We start from the raw sequence: 14,343 nt of genomic DNA on the forward strand, positions 1-14,343 counted from the left end.
ATTTTTACAGGGGAGGGATATGGGAGGGACCCTCCTACTGTCAAAGGGAATTTATGTTACAAGACCGGGAACCCATTTAGCTAACCCGGAGAAAATTGGAAAAAAAAACCCGTATAATTCTATTATATGTATTTCTGAATAAGAGTACATTGCCCTGGGGTCTGGCTAACATCGAAGATCCCATATTTAGACCTTCATATTTTTACAGGGGAGGGGTATGGGAGGAACCCTTCCACTGTTAAAAGGAATTTATGTTACAAGACCGGGAACCCATTTAGCTAGCCCGGAGAAAATTGGAAAAAAAACGTATAATTCTATTATATGTATTTCTGAATAAGAGTACATTGCCCTGGGGTCTGGCTAACATCGAAGATCCCATATTTAGACCTTCATATTTTTACAGGGGAGGGGTATGGGAGGGACCCTTTTACTGTCAAAGGGAATTTTTGTTACAAGACCGGGAACCCATTTAGCTAACCCGGAGAAAATTGGAAAAAAAACCCGTATAATTCTATTATATGTCTTTCTGAATAAGAGTACATTGCCCTGGGGTCTGGCTAACATCGAAGATCCCATATTTAGACCTTCATATTTTTACAGGGGAGGGGTATGGGAGGGACCCTTCCACTGTTAAAAGGAATTTATGTTACAAGACCGGGAACCCATTTAGCTAGCCCGGAGAAAATTGGAAAAAACCGTATAATTCTATTATATGTCTTTCTGAACAAGAGTACATTGCCCGGGCGGCTAAATATCGGGTTCGATATTCAAATATATGTACTACATGTTTACTTTCTATAAATAGCAGGCAAACCCCTTCTCTTTTGGAAAAACCCCCTGAATTTTATACGAAACTATGTTTAGCTTTCACTTGTGGTACTTTTTAATAAACAATTGCATCACATTTGTATTTACGTCAGAAATCGGAAGAAAAAAACCTCGAGGTTGTTTTCTGATTGTTTAGGTGCGATTGATTGAACAATCATCGGACTTGGAGACATCTTAGCCTCGTAATTTGTTTTATATTACGAGTTTTATTTTGCCCCCGTAAACGAAATTTGGGGGGGGGGTATAATTTTTTCATCTAGATGTTTAGCTGTCCCTCTGTTTGTTTGTCCGCAAAAACTTTAACCTTGGCCATGACTTTTGATTTAGTGGAGCTATGACTTTCTCATTTCACATGCGTATTTCTTGTGACCTTTCTTTGGATACCACCAAATTTGAACTTTTGACCTGGTAGTGTGACCCACTTTTACACAAAATTTCCAAACTTTTTCTTTGTCCAAATCTTTTGAACAGTAGATACCAGGACATTTATACTTCAAATTTATTTTTTATGGAAAGACATTTTATTTGATACCAATAATTATGACCTTTTTTTGAACTTGAACTTGTAGGTTTCTGTCCTTGTGAAAAAACTTTAACCTTGGCCATGTTTTTTTGAACGGTAAGGGATAGGGCTTTCATACTTCACATATATAGTCCTTGTGAGTAGTTCCTTTATTTGATACCAAGAACTTTGACCCTTTGACCTTGACCTTGAAATTTGACCTACCTTTAAAAAGCAAACCTTGACCAAAACTTTAAAAGGATAAGGACTAGTGCATTTATACTTTACATATTTCATCCTTGTGACAAGACCTTCCTTTCTTTGCGTACCTCCAAGTCTGAACCTTTGACCTTGGCCTTGGACCTACATTTCAAAATTGACAACCTTGACCCTAACCTTTGAAGTGGTAGGGCTTCCATACTTCACATATGTATTTTTTGTGGTAAGTCCTTTCATTCGGTACCAATAACCATGAACTTTTGACCTTGACTTTGGAGATTTCAGTACTTATGAAAAAACTTCAATCCTGGCCATAACTTTTAAACGCTAAATGCTAGTGATATTTCACATATGTAATCCTTTTGACAAGACCTTTCATTTAATACAAAGAATCATGACCTTTTGACCTAGGAGTTAGACCTACTTTTTAAACTCAGTAACCTTGGCCATAACTTTTGAAGGGTTAGAGCTAAGGCTTCCATGCTTCGCATATGTATTCTTCTTTGCAAGACCTTATAATGGATACTAATTGCCTTGACCTTGGAGATTACTTATGAAAAAAAATTTTAACCTGGCATACTTTCATATTTCACAATTGTATTTCCAATGAGAATACCCTACTTTGTACACAAATATATTAAATTCGCATGTAAGAAATGTTTGACCTTTGCTATGTTGCCATTTGGGGGCATCAGTGTTGCACAAACACATCCTTTTTTAAATTTGTTTCTCAACGAAAATGAAGACAAGTTCTTTATTTTATAGTAGCAATATCTAAAATATAGGTTCATTTTTTTCAGTTGTAAAAGTTTTTTTTTTTTTTTTTTTTTTTTTTTTTTCTCCTCCAATTATTTATTCAATAACATACAATATAACAGAGAGGTAAAACTTCCGCAGAAGCCCTCTGATAATACCTCACCAGGGGTGCCAGGAGCTCCCTGGATCGATATAGTATTATGTAATATATTTCCAAAATTTGAACAGAATTTTTTCACATTATGATAATATAAAATTATTGACGCTTCATTTTCATACATATCTCAAAGCAAATTAGCACCATTTTTACATATGATAACAAAGTATACGTTTAACACCATTATACTAATATATGATTATTGACGCTTCATTTTCATACATATACATAAATATCTCAAAGCAAATTAGCACCATTTTTATATAAAATAACAAGGTATGCATTTAACACCAATAGAAATATGACCCTTGTTGCAGTGGAGATTGTGTGGAAAAAAAAGAAAGAAGTCTATATCAATCTCACTGTAACTAGTATTTAGGGCCAGGTCACCCTCAAATACGGGTCTTTTTGTGTTTTACAACATATAAACAAGATCAATATGTAGAGTTTTGTGATAATAAAATTAGATTATAATAATACATCAGAATGAATGAATTTTACAAAGACATGAATATTTTTCCTCACATACATAGTTTGAATCTGGCATTACATTTTCATTTGATGATCTATTAATTTATTCATTTTGAACATATTTTAAACATAATGTTTCCAGTTACATGAAAAATAACATAGCAAAAAAGGAATAAATAAATAAAAAAAATAGTGTGCCGTATAGTGGACTTCTGTGTGTGAATACATGTATATATAGTTTATCACGGCAGCAGATAATACCGAGAGAAAAAAAAACAAAAACCTAGTGTGCCATATAGTTAATTAATGAATGTGAATACATGTATGTATAATTTATCACGGCAGCAGATAATGCCAATAACCCTATAACTGCATGGTATTAGAATCCCAAGGAATTTTGAAACATATGATTTATTTTCTCTTTGAATTTTGTCAAATCCTGTGATTGTAATAGTAAAAAATTCGATTTCATTTCATTTTTGAATGCATTTTTAATACTGTAGTCAGTTATTTTTAAATTATCATATTTAATTTTATTTCTTGTTTTCCATATGACCCATTTATAAATACATATTAAAATGTTAATAACGGTTCTTTGGGTTTTCGGTTCCTTCAAGTATCCTAATATTATTGTTTGTTGGTCAATTTGTAAAGTTCCATTTAGTTGTAGTACATTTTCAATTATATCTTCTAGTAACTTGAGTGTTGTTTTCACTTTTGCGCAATGGAAAAAGAGGTGTTGTTGATTTTCTTTATGATTTTTACACAAGTTGCATAAACCATTGGATAGTCCGATTTTACATAATTTATCTTCAGTATACAATATGTTATGCACGCATTTCCATTGGAATTCTTGAATTTTATTTTTAACTTTCAATTTTGAAATACTGTTCCAAACTAGGTCCCACTGTATGTTATTTTGATAAATATTTTCCCATTTTTCTTGACATTTTGGAATTATTGTCTTGTTCAATATTTTTTCTATGTTCTTTAACTTGTTATCTTCAAAGGTTACCACTTTATTACTATCTCTTTTTATGAGTAAATTATTATTCAGTTTATAAGAGAGTTTTATTTCGCTATTAAATACTGAGTTGTTATTTTTCAATATTGGATAAAACTGTTTAGGAATGGCTGATTTTATTTTACTATATTCTAGGGATGTCAACGAGTACCCGGTTAACCGGGTACTCGATCGAACGTCCGAGTATCGAATACTAAAATCAGTACTCGGTTACTCGGATGTATATTTCTGTATATTTCTTAGCTTATTTATTTATGCTTTAAACAATCTGTTTTAAATCGTAAAATGCTCATTGCACGTGTATACACAGTAATTAGGGTTTCCCACACCTCTAAATGACCGTTATCGCCTTTGGCAGTGTTTATATAGTAATTATCGTGACCAAGCACCTGTTGCCTGGCTTTTCTCACCTTTGGCTGTCTTCCACCCTTATTTATGATTTGCTTTAATTGTTTGTTTTTTAAAGAACATCGTTTAAGGTCTATTATGTTAAAAAATTAGATAATTTTGTCAATTCTCCGAGAAGCCGTAAGTTCTCGAAAAAGAGACAGATGATATTACACGAGCAATTGTTGATATGGTTGAGTTTGATTACATGCTAATACAAATGGTTGAATGCAAAGACTTTTAAAAACTGATGGCGATCGTTGCATCAAACCACAAAATACTGTCCCGCAAAGCTATAAAATATTGGAGTGAAAAAGTGTGCGAAAATCGTATATCCGGTCTGTTATGAGAACTCAAGATCACGTCCAAGTTCAACTTAATTACGTACATGTAGCTCTGACGACTGATACCTGAACGTCAAACGCAACAAAAAGTTACAATTATGGAACGAGTATTTTTTTAAACAAAAATAGTGTGAACGTTTTATGATTTTAGTTCTTGTGTTTATCTGATATTAAAAAAAAAATGTTATATTAAATTTTGTCGGGCACGAAGTGCTTATCATTGTTACGATAGAAATACATTTACGGGTAAACCTCCTATCAAAGCATGTGGTTTTATTTCTACAAGTCGAAGAGTTTACAATGTTTTACAGTCATCAATTTACTTGTTCATATTTATTTACACTTTTTACCGAGTACCCGGGTACTCGATCGGAAAAACGTCCGAGTAACCGAGTACTAAAAATTGACCGATTTGACATCCCTACTATATTCAAATATCCAACATCTTTTGTCTAATAATTCATTAAAAATGGTGTCATTATATTTAAAACAATTTTCCACATCATTCCAAATGTCTTTAATTTTTAATAAACCACTTTTAATAAATGATTCCACATATAGGCTTTTCCCTTGGAATTGTATAAGTTTATTACCAAAAAGTGATAAGTTAAGTATTTCCTCTCGATTCTCTGGCTCAAATTTTGACTGAAATTCGCTATATGCGATGAGTGCTTTTTTATAAAAAATAGACATTTTATTTAAGAAAATTGGAGATAAATCTGAACAAGTGCATAAGAAATATTCCTGACTTGAATGCATATCTTTACTCCGTAACCAGTATTTACCAATAGCATTCCATGTTTCTAACTTTGAATGCATGATTTTATAAATTGTTTTTATTTGTTTACTTTTTATAAAATTAAAGATATTTGTCATATTCATCCCTCCTTCATTCTTGCTTAAGCAGCACACATTTCTGTCAATTTTATTCAATTTATTATCCCAAATAAAAGACCAGACAATATCGTTTAATTGTTTTGCATATTTATCCGGTATTCCCCTCATTTCGATTTCATAGCCAATAACTGGAATTATTAAATTTTTTATTATCAAGGTTTTCCCTTTGAATGTAAGGTTCCTAGTTTTCCAGACATGCAAGCTGTTCATTATTTTTTCTATTTTTTCCAACCAAATTGCATTAGTATCAATACCATATCCATGATATACCCCCAAAGTTTTTATATTAGTTTTTATCCACTGTATCTTTTTAAATTTTGGTGTTTTACCTTTTGATTTGCCAATAAACAGGCCCTTTGTTTTTGAGAAATTGATTTTTGCCCCTGAGGCTTTTTCATATATTTCTAACACATTGAAGGAATTTATTATAGATTCTTCGTCCTTATTAAATAGCTGAGTATCGTCTGCGAACATATTTATTTTACATTCTATGTGTTGTTCTTCATAAGGAATTAAAATGCCCTTTATCTGCGGATTTTGCCTAATTGCGCAGGCCATAGGCTCTATTTGAAGAACATAAAGTAATGGAGCTATAGGGCAACCTTGTCTTGCTGATCTTGATATTGGAAAATATTTAGATACAAATCCATTAGTTTTAATGCATGTTTTTGATTTAATAAGTAGCATTTTTATCCAATCGCAATATTTTTCACCAAAGTTAAATCTTTTTAATGTTGCTGCTATCCAGCCCCATTCAATTCTATCGAACGCTTTTTGTTGATCTAGAAATATAATTGCTCCTTCTAAATCTTCATTATCAGCATAATCAATAATATCTTGAATCAGTCTATTTGCATCACTTATGTTTCTGCCTTTAACAAATCCTTTTTGGTCTGGATGAATTAATTTTGGTAGTACTTTTTTTAATCTCTCGGCGAGTATTTTAGCAATAATTTTATAATCATTGTTAAGCATTGTTAATGGTCTCCAGTTTTTTATATCTTCTCTTTCATTCCCTTTATGTATTAATGAAATTACTCCTTTTGTTTGTGAGTCACAAAGTGTGGCCCTATGAAATATGTGTTTTAGAACTTTTGAAAATTCATTTTTAATTACATCCCAGTATATCTGATAAAAAGTTGATAAAATCCCATCTTCACCGGGAGATTTATTTGGCTTTAATGACATCACTGCTTGATATATTTCTTTATCGTTTATATCACTATCGAGCATGTTTACATCATAATCGTCTAATTTACATTGCACTTCCGCTAATAATAATTCCCCACTTTCACTATCCCATCCTTCCGTATTAAATAATTTGTAATAAAAATTAATTTGCTCTTCGATGATTGAATCAATGTCAGTTTTATAGGTACCATTTTCTGTTTTTATTCTATTCCATAATTTTTTCTCTCCATTACTCTTTTCTAATTGAAAGAAATATTTCGAAGGAGCTTCTCCTTCTTTGAACCATCTACATTTTGATCGTATTATTGCCGCTTCTGTCTTATCTATATAAATTTCCTTTATTTTTTGCTCAAGGTCATTTTGATACTCTTTATTAGTTGTAGGTTTGTTTTTAATCTCTTCTAATTCTTTTTCTAATTTCTCAAGTTTTTGTTTATTAACGTTTAATTTTTTTGACATCTCAATACACAATATTTTTATCTTATATTTAGTTAAGTCCCACCAGTATAGAATATCCTGACAATTATCTAAGCTTTTCTTGTAATTATCCCAAAATTCAACAAATGTTTTACGGAAGTCTTCGTTTGTTAATGTTTTATGATTCATTGTCCATAACCCTGGACCTCTTTGGATATTGTCTATTTGTATTTTCAATGTTGTCAAATCGTGATCGCTAAATGGGAAATGGACAATAGAACAATTGTTTATTTTGTGTAGTATATTTTCACTTGTAAGGAAAAAATCTATTCTTGATTTTGAATTGCCCCTGTGAAATGTGTAACATCGTTTTTCCGGGTTTCGTTCTCGCCAAATATCCTGCAATTCGCATCGTTTAATTAATTCATTAAGTTCTGATACCGCAATATCATTTCGTAAGGGCACGGGATACCTGTCAAGCTGTTTATTTTGTGTGCAATTAAAGTCACCGCATATAATTTTATAATGAGTTGTTTCGTCAAATTTTAGTGAGTTAAAATACTGTTTTCTGTCAACTCCGTTATTCGGTGTGTAGATACATTTAAGGTCTACTTTAAAGTCATTATTGTTTATGCTAACAGTTGTGTCCCTTCCCTCTCTGTCAGAAATAATTTTTGTGATTTTAAATTCGGGCTTTGTGATCATGAATAACATCCCCACACCCCGTGATTCGCTAGACCAATTATTCCAAATAGAATTTGACCCTTTAAATGTTTTCCATTCATTTTCCCACTTTTGTGTTTCATTATCTGTCCCATGTGTTTCTTGTAAACAAATTAGATCGTATTTACGTTTACTCAACCATGAAAAAATACACATTCTTTTTTTCTTATCTCGTAGTCCGTTAACATTAATAGAAGCTATTTGTAGAGTCATTTTAAGTGATAATATAATCTAAAAAAAAAAAATACCAAGAAAAACGAATGAAGAAAAAAAATAATATGTACAATATATATACAGGTAGTAATATGTACATGGTAACCAGTCTATGTAACAAAAATCACATTGCTCAGCTCTGTTATTTATAGTTTACATTTTCTGGATTTTACCCTGCTTTTCGGTTGAAGTTGGGGTATTTGAGCTTAACTTCCGTTTTGTAATACTAGGGGTACGAGGAGGACCGTTCGCGGAACAATTGTAATTTCCGAAAATTTCGGCAATTTTCTCGGCTCCTTCGCTACTGACATGCACACCGCTGGGGTCATTGCTGTCATACAGTGCTCTAGTAGCAAGCCCTTGGTCATTTATGAATGTGCTGCACACGTCAATCACTGATAGTAATTTATTTTTTTCACACAATTTTTCAAGGAATTTATTCACATGCCAAGTGTTGTCGTTCATTTTTTTAATCGCGGCGCTTTTTCCTTTCCTGGGTATGACTGTGCATACTGCAATTCGAGCCTCGGGGAAAGTTTCCTGAATCTTGTTAAGACCCATCATTACATTGCCGGTTAAATCCCCGATTTCGTCTTGACATCTGGTAACATCATTTGTTCCTAAATGAACGATTACGTTTTCAGGTGTAGTTTCGTCTAATTTTTTCTTAGCATATTCGAGTAATTGTGACACGTTTTCGTAGGATGACCCAGAGACCGAGGCGTTTAAGATATTTGGTGGAAGCTTTTGAATGCGCTTGCAGTTAGACGCCCCCAGAATAACGGTATTGATCTGATCGTCATGCGTGCCTGCTTCCGTACTGTCAGTTTCGCTTCGTTGGTCTTCGTCGTTTAAAGCCTCTCTGCCTTCATTGATATCTGCGGCATATTTACCATACTTTTGTACCATTTTTTCAGATAGTAACTCGCAGTTTTCCTTACTATGTCCCTCTTCTTTACAATATCTGCACACAGGTTCATTTTCACAGTCTTTGGCTAAATGACCTTGTTTGTTACAATTAAAACAAATTGTTTTGTTTATGGATTTGTGTAGGCATTTGTACGAGGGGTGATCAGATTTTCCGCAATATAGACATTGCGTGCGATTATTATCCGCAAAGATTCTGACCTCGTGATCTCCGAATTTTGTTCTATTTGGTAGAGTAGGTGCACAGTTTAATATTTGCAAGTAACGTGTACCATTTTCAATCGACGTATTTTTAATAGTGCCGTGCTTGATGCTGCCTGCTACTACCTGACCATACTGCATCATATTAGTAGTTATGAAAGTGTCTGGTAGTTCAATAGGGGCATCTTTGATTGTCACATTCGTGATTTGTTTGTCGACCTCATACAATGTAACTGTTCGATTTTTTACCGTTACACCGGACATTAATAGTTGTTCTTTTGTTTGTTCACTTTTTAGAGTTACAAAACACTCCTTTTCTGTTATCTGAATTGCTTTGATATCATCAATGTTAATCTTTTCTTTTAGCCCATCTAGTACATCTTCATGAGTTATACCCTTGTAGAATTTTGTCGAAAAGTGTATCGACAGGTTTCTTTGTACCTTCTGCATACTGAGTAGGGCTGAGTAGTGTTCAGTTAGATTTACTACTTGCTGTCGTTTTGATTTTCAAAGTTCAAAATATCACAATCTGATACTCACAGTTCGTTGTATCTAGTTGCGGCATACAAACCACAATACCAATCACACAATTTAAGGTTTCGTCAAAGGCCATCATGTCCAAAATTTTATTTTTACAATAGCCTCAAAAGTATGTAAGGTATAAAGTTAAAACTTATACAGATTATAAATTATTTATTGGTTAACAGATAGAAAGTATCAGTTGATAAAAATAATACTTGGAATAATATTAATTGAGAAAAATTCTTCTTAAAAATGCATATAATTTCAAAAAAATACACCTAATTAATTCTATGCTTTTAGTGAAAACCATCATTGCAGAAACAAAATATGTTTATCAATGAAGGGCAAGTTGGACTTGGATAGCCTCTGGAAAGTTGTTTTCCTTGTTTATTTTGTCCAAATGTTAAGACTTGAAAGTGAAAGTACACTGCAAATGGCGGATTCTATAGGGGTCTAATCTTTATACATGTCATGATGCTTTCAATAACAGGCTTTCAGAGACCATTCATGTCCAACTTACCCTTCAATGATACACATAAATTATATCTACAATGTTGGTTTTCACAAAAAGGACAGAATAAAGCAGGTGCATTTTTTCTAAAATATGCACATTTTCTGATACAATTTTTCTCAAAAAATATCTTTATAAAAATATTTGTTATAATGTAATACTTTCTATCTATTAATCAGTGATATATTTACAAAATGTAAACGTTTTGACTTCATACCACACATAATTTTGGAGCAATTGTAAAAATAATTTTTTAGACATGTTGACATTTGACGAAACCTTAAACAGCATACAGCGCTCCAGAATAGGAAAAATATGCAAATAAATTCAATATACTCGGAGCGACCAGAAAAGCCTGCCGTCCATGACAAGGGCCATAACAATCCCCCCCAACGAGAATACCCTACTTTGTACACAAATATATTAAATTCGCATATGAGAAATGTTTGACCTTTGCTATGTTGCCATTTGGGGGCATCAATGTTGCACAAACACATCCTTTTTTAAATTTGTTTCTCAACGAAAATGAAGACAAGTTCTTTATTTTATAGTAGCAATATCTAAAATATAGGTTCATTTTTTTCAGTTGTAAAAGTTTCATTATCAACTTTTGATTGATATTATACAGATATAGATCCACAGATACAGTTGTGTATATCGACTTCAAAGAAAGGGACAATACTCTTTTTATGAAGTCGATATATCTATGGATTGATTGACTGAAAGGCCTATGTTTGTTCGTTTTTTTAACTGAAATAAATAAAACAAAATGACTTGTATAAGCCATACGTTTCATCTTTCTTCTTTTTATCTTAAAAAGAAGTTTTAAGGGGTATATAGGAATTATCTAGGAAATATCTGTTCGTTTCGATTGCTGTCTGGTTGCCTGTGCATACGGGTCTGATCCATATCTTTCTTATGGTGAAACTTTATAATCTACTTTTTCCTACAAAAATTGCTAAAGATCCTATAAAAGTTGCCCATGACCTAAGGATGTGGCATGACCTTAACCAAAGGTCATTAGGACACGTTCAAGGTTACTCCTACAAGTAAGAGCCTCGGTTAACGATACGTGGCGCCAAGTCAAAAGTATCTCGCCGTGAATCTCTAGCATGCTGGACTAGTTCAAGGTCACTAAGAGAAAAATTTCATAATTCGTGTCCGGCCCATATCTTTCTTATGTATAAACTTTTTGAGTTCCCATTAACGATTACTTATGAATTGAGGTTATTTTCTTCCCCATGCAAAAAACTTGAATTTACCACTGTCATGACCTTGACTCATAGTAATTTTTGCAAGTTCAAGGTCACTAAAAGAAAAGTGCATGATTTATTTCTGGTCAATATTTTTCGTATGGATATTTGGTGGGTTCTTCTTTGATACAAAGATTGCTTATGACCCAAGAGTTTGACTTGACCATTATTCAAGGTTATATGTGTAAGTTCAAGGTCACTGGAAGAAGAAAAATGAATTCATATTCGATCAATATCTTTCAGAGATGATTTTCTATTTTATTTGGGCAAGTTCAAGGTCTTGTCCACATTTTCACTCGAAATAATTCAATTCCTTTATCAATCACAAATATCCATACATAGCGCATGTTCAAATGTCAAAGTAAGGCATCAACTGACAAAGTCAGTGTTTCTTGGAATTAAAAGGCTTTAACTCAATGTTTAAACAAATTGTGAACACCAATACTAATATTTGTAACTTGGCACTTTCTCTGAAAAAAACTTTCGGAGGTATTGTCCCTTTTGAACAATTCTAGTTTAACACAATTTAAAGAAAATTAGAGGTACTGAGTGCAACGAGCTCACTGCCCCAGCCTCCCATGTCACTGTTTTGCTCTTGGAGCCCCGACAAGTGTCAGATAAAAAGTAAAATTTCAGGTGCACAATGAAATTATGTAATGCAGAATCTGTGAAAGTATCATTAAATATTATTCAGTGGTATAGGAGGAGATAGTTGCGGATATGAAAAGAGATGGGTACCTTCAATATTATGGAAAAAATGGCAGTGTCATTGTTTTGTTCTGGAAAACTCAAAATATATGTCCGATCAAAAAGTAAAATAAAAGGTCACAATTACAGTATATAAAAAAGATTCTGTGAAAGTCTCATTGAATTTCATTCAGTGGTAAAAGAGGAGTTGCGGATAAGAGATAGGTACCCCATAGCGTAACAGACGGACGGACAACCCGATTACTTTATACTATCAAGCTTTTCATGCGGATGTATAATAATAAGCTGTTTACTTTAATTGAGTTTCCTGTTTTAATTCACTGAGCTGAATTCTCGAGTGAACCTGCTATTTACAGGTGTCATAACAGTATTTCACTAGAGTTTACGTCACATCATGGCTGACGCAAAATAATTCCTGAATCTCCCCTTCCAATTCTAGCATTTTGATAAGAGAATGGAGATGATTTTTTAATGAGATGAAAATCAACATGTAAACTTTCTATATTGACCAGATTTTTTAAAATTTAGGGCATGTTGATTTTTTTGTATACTTTATTTGAGAGGGGAGTGATTAGGCTTTAGACTTGATTTTCAGGCACCTGCTCGACTTCGACCGAAACAAACTTTCGTGATTTGCTGGATGGCTATGTACGGAAGCCCATTGAGTACCTATAAAAATATTTTTGAAATTTGATATAACGAATTGTCGAATTTGTTATAAGAAATTTTATTCATTATAACAATTTCTTTGAATTTGTTATAACGATTTTAATCTGTTATAACAAATTAGTTGATTTCATTATAACGAATTCTTCAATTTGTTATAACGATTTAAATTCGTTAAAACGAATTCAAAATTTGTCATAACAAATTAAATTCGTTTAGACAAATTCTAAAGATTGTTATAACAAATTAAATTCGTTTAATCAAATTCAATAATCAGGGTCTATAGAAAAATACATATGAATTCGATATAATGATTTGTCGAAATCGTTTTAACGAATTTAATTCGTTATAACAAACTATGGAATTCGTTTAAACGAATTCAATGCGTTATAACAAGTTTTAGAATTTGTTATAGCCAGTTTAATTCGTTTTATCAAATTTTTGAATTCGTTGTAACAAAATCAACAAATTTGTTATAATAGATTAAATTCGTTATAACGAATTCAAAGAAACTAATTCGACAATTCGTTATATCAGATTCAAAAATATTTCTCGATAGGTCCTAAATGGGCTTCCGTAGCTATGATTTTTTTTTTGGTAATAAAATCTTTTTAAAGAATTGTTTTACAAGATCCAAAATTAAACTTCTCAGAAGTTTGTTTTAAATGAATTACATCTCTTCTCAAACTTGCATAATTTTGGTAAGAATATATAGCTGAATTTAATACTGTTGTGCCACCTAAAGGAAGCCCACAATTGGTAGATATATTCTACGTATTGAGCCCGATGTTTATTCGTGTAACAGGAAAGGAGAAAATGTATGGCTGGACCGGGAATCGAATCCGGGACCCCTGCATCTCCAGTCAGGTGCTCTACCAACTGAGCTATTCAGGCCGATATCCACAGCCCAAACCATTACATTCCTCCCTCCTTAAATTGTCTTCGCACTCGAAGACACAATCCAAGTTCTTATTGACCCTGGAAGGACTTTCACCTGCAATTCCAGGGGTGGTCAACGGCAACAAATCTGTAACAGGAAAGGAGAAAATGTATGGCTGGATCGGGAATCGAACCCGAGACCCCTGTATCTCTAGTCAGGTGCACTATCTACTGAGCTATCCAGGCCGATATCCACGGCCCAAACCATTACAGTCCTCCCTCCTAAAATGGTCTTCGCCCTCGAAGACACAACCCAAGTTCTTATTGCCCCTGGGAGGACTTTCACCTGCAATTCCAGGGGTGGTCAACGGCACCAAATCTGTAACAGGAAAGGAGAAAATGTATGGCTGAACCGAGAATCGAACCCGGGACCCATGCATCTCCAGTCAGGTGCTCCACCAACTAAGCTATTCAAGCCGATATCCACAGCCCAAACCATTACATTCGTGTAGTATAGTAGGGCTGAAAACTTGAGGGCTCTATCTTG

General features: G+C 33.2%; 1 protein-coding gene across 1 annotated transcript in view; it reads left to right on the top strand.

Annotated features, from left to right (window-relative positions):
• Positions 1-14,343, top strand: part of LOC134245918 (stimulated by retinoic acid gene 6 protein-like) — a 36,400-nt gene that overhangs the window by 3,459 nt on the left and 18,598 nt on the right. The gene's annotated exons all lie outside the window — the stretch shown is intronic.

The sequence above is a fragment of the Saccostrea cucullata genome, unplaced genomic scaffold (assembly GCF_032062105.1).
Source record: "Saccostrea cucullata isolate Sc308-1 unplaced genomic scaffold, CSIRO_AGI_Scuc_v1 ctg2170, whole genome shotgun sequence".
Lineage (NCBI taxonomy): Eukaryota > Metazoa > Mollusca > Bivalvia > Ostreida > Ostreidae > Saccostrea > Saccostrea cuccullata.